Source organism: Mytilus californianus, unplaced genomic scaffold (assembly GCF_021869535.1).
Source record: "Mytilus californianus isolate M0D057914Y unplaced genomic scaffold, xbMytCali1.0.p SCAF_4, whole genome shotgun sequence".
NCBI lineage: Eukaryota > Metazoa > Mollusca > Bivalvia > Mytilida > Mytilidae > Mytilus > Mytilus californianus.
Genome location: NW_026262690.1, coordinates 25613603 through 25617387, shown reverse-complemented (window position 1 = coordinate 25617387; position 3785 = coordinate 25613603). Strand labels below are relative to the sequence as shown.

Below are 3785 nucleotides of genomic sequence, written 5' to 3'. Positions count from 1 at the left end.
TGACATTCTTGGATGCTAAAACTTAATGCCACACAACATAAAAGGTAAAGGATTATTTCAGTTATACCGAGTTAATTATTTTCAAATAAGTGGAATCCCAAAAAATGATTTAAACGGCAAAAATAAAGTGTAAAATTATATGAAACATGAAAATTGAAATCCCATTTTTCATCATTTCCTTTTCATATATTGAATACACTATTTACACCAACCACTGGTGAATTATATTCGGATTTCGGTCTTAGGTATCCGTCCTTGTCTCCGGGAATATTATACCCACACAAGTTGTCAACATCCGTTTTCAAACTGTTCAAAGTGTTCTTCACAATCTCCCTGGAAAATATTCACGCTATCACTTCGTGCTCAGATAATAGAACATTGTAAACCTCTAACAGCAAATGCGGACCAAAATTAATCAAATTTGAAAGCACGGATGATCACGTGTAATGCCGACTGTAAGTTCTCTAAAAAGGGGGTAATTTCTCCCCCAAATACACATGAATTTTGCTGACCGTCTCAAATTCAACTCAAAAGTCCATTATCAAATCAGAGGCGTCCCATTTCATATACACCAAAATTTAATATTTAAAAAAACTTTCATTACTATATTAACATATAATACAAATGGAAATCGATCACAAGCACTTGTTTCTGTCAATGGGGTGTTCACTATCCATACTCGTACGAAAATTTTTATTTTTATGTGGGTGGGTGGGTAGAAGGAATTTAAGGGGACATTATATTCATCTTCTTATTTTACTATTATGGCTTATTAATTTTTTTCAATCTGTACACAATTGTTCTTTCCTTTTTATTGGACAGAATATTCATGTTCATCCTGTGTCAGCACTCTTGTCAGAGCAATGTTTATTTTATGTTCGGTTATCACCATGATATAGACATGTACCAGATCTTTCCCATAAAAAAATTAATTAAGATAGCCATCCTCTAAATCATAACTCTAAAATTATAAAAGAAATTTACACATTGAAATTAACCAATCACCCACCCATTTGAAAAGCTTGTACACATGCTGCTTTGCATTACATGAATCCCCAGAAACTAATTAATTTACAATTTCTTTATACATGTTATATCTGACATGTTATATTCTTCCAATGATTATATAAACAATCTACTTAGAAATGATAATCCATTAACAATATTCCAGGATTTAAATTAAAATAAAACTGGGTTTTGAGTGCCCCCAAAATGTATAAAATTTCAGCTTGCATTGTACAATAGACATGTTATGATCTTATGATGTTTATGCAAACTATTAAATATAAAAATGTTATCAAAAGGTTTGGTATAACATAAATTTGCTCCTTGTTAAACCTAAAAATTATTTTTCAAGACTTTTGAAATGTTTTCTTTGTCTGAAACTTTTATGTACATGTATTGAGCAAAAATGGTGGGGACATAATTTATCTATAATACTTAAATAAATACATGTATTTTCTTGGTAATTTATTTGGCAAATTTGTATTCATGTGTTGATAATAACAATGCAAAGTTTAATTTTGCTTTGAATAATTTGGTAAATAAACATTAATAGTAATTGTATGTAAATTTGCTTTATATTTACAGGATGGAGAAAGATGTTCACTATGGATCAAAAATTCAAAACAGAGGACTTTTTTATTCAAACAAAAATACTTGTACATGTATGATATTCTGTACATACAACAAGAAAACAGTAATCAAACGGAATGTCCAGTGATGTTGAAAGCAAAATTATTTTTGTTAACAGAAAACAATAGGACTACAATATATTAAGGGTAAGTTATCCAAAATTGTCTGTTTATGGTTACAAAAGTAGGTTATTGACAATGTGCTATGATTTCAATCCCCCAAATATGAAACAAAAACATAATATACATGGTATTTAAACTGTTTTCATAAGGAAACAGACTGAAAATATTCTGCATTTAACAGTTAGACATGAAAGTTGCCAATGTAATAAATTGGGATTGGAACTTAAAATTTATAGGATATAGGCCAAGGAATCATTCGGACTTTAAGGCCAAATGGTATACTTTTAATAGTTTAAAGATTTTATTCTATTATCTATGCTGTGTAAATGTCAATATCGTTTCATTTGGATTTAAAACCTAATTTCAAGAATGAAGGGTACAGTAATTTAAAATTAATTTAAATGATTAAAAACAATACAAGGGAAGTAACTCTTACAAGATGTGCATTATATCCTAATGAAGGGTTTTAATGTATTTGTCCATATTTTCAGATAAGAGAATGACTTAAGCAGACTGTATTGGGGTCATAGATGGCTATAACAATGAAATACAATATATTATAATTATCATTCTTCATTACGTCTTGATTGAATTAACAAACTTTAATTTAATAACAAAATATTTTCTTTTTTCAGTACACAACACATCGTGTCAGAAGAATAATTTTACTGGAGAAAAAAAAATTTAATACCTGGAATCAGCAATTTACAAAATGTATACGAAATTTATTAAGAGAGATATATTCATGTACAGAATGGTAACCCCACCAAATAACTCAGGTGGTTCAAGTGATTATTAGCAGACATTTTTGTTGAACTAATGCAGGATTAAATAAATGAAGCTTTAGTAGACTATGGGCTCCAAAGTGTAGTAAAAAGAGGATTTTTAAATATGACAGACTCATAAACATTAAAATGTGCATAAGTGAAATGTTACAATATTTAGTAAAAAATTCAGATTATTGACTCAGTTGTTTTCATGAAATTTTTTATCAAAGCAATATCACTGTTATATAATAAATAAGATTCCATATGTTTTATTTTACCGGTATACTTTTGACAACCGAATATATCTTCCCTCAGCTCTGGCCTCAAGTGTTTCCCTTTTATTTTGTATGAGTGTAATTTACAGAAAGCTCATTTTGCTTTTGGCGAATTCAAGTTTTGCCTTTCCAGAATTATTGGACTTTATTAATGGAAAATTAGACATTTGCCCATATGTTGTAGAAGAACTCAATTTTGCTTTAATACTTTTTCAAGAAATTGTATCATAAGGCTAGATTTGATCAAATAATCTCACTTTTGAATATTTATCACATATCACATACTTAAATAATCTAGTATGCTTAGATTGATTTCCTTCACTTTTGTCCTGTTGTTGAGATTGAGTGAAATAATTTAATTATTTTATTCCTATCAATTTGGGGTTGCGTGGGGATCTGTGTCCCATTGGGAATGGCATTTAACACTGCATAACTATATCCTATCACAAGTTATGATACAGCCAACCATATAACATAGTCCCTGCCACTGAAAGGAGAAAAGAGGTGCACAACATACAAAATAAACTGCTTCACTGAGCGCAGCTAGATACGCCCGCAGAGGTCCAACCCTGAACAGTTGGGGCAAAAATGGACACAATATTCAAGCTTGATTCAGGTCTGAATTTGGATTGTAATTAAATATGTGACATATTATAGGTTTCTGAATAAATGTAGTCAAAGAACTTGAAATTGGTTATATGAATTGAATTTATATTCAATTAAAGATTTCTTGCTGTTGTGCAATAGTCCCCAATACTTAGTAAATCTGTTGTCAGACTATAAACAAATAAAGTTCAATTAATTCTCAATGTCATATTAGAAATTTATGGAAATAAAAAGGGAGCTTACATCAATAGATATAAACAATTCACCAAAGTTTCATGAGAATTGGTGACAGCATTTTTGAGTTATTGTCCGAAAACTGGAAAATCACCCCTTTTTTTAATGAATAAAACCCCATAACTCAGAAATGTAAAATGTAAAAT

General features: G+C 29.7%; 1 long non-coding RNA gene across 1 annotated transcript; it reads left to right on the top strand.

The window, feature by feature from the left end:
* The first annotated feature begins 237 nt into the window (after positions 1-237).
* LOC127737794 (uncharacterized) lies at positions 238-2722 on the top strand. The gene is made up of 3 exons (XR_007999815.1): positions 238-455; positions 1591-1781; positions 2393-2722. It is a non-coding gene; the product is annotated as an uncharacterized LOC127737794 (long non-coding RNA).
* The last annotated feature ends 1063 nt before the right edge of the window (positions 2723-3785 follow it).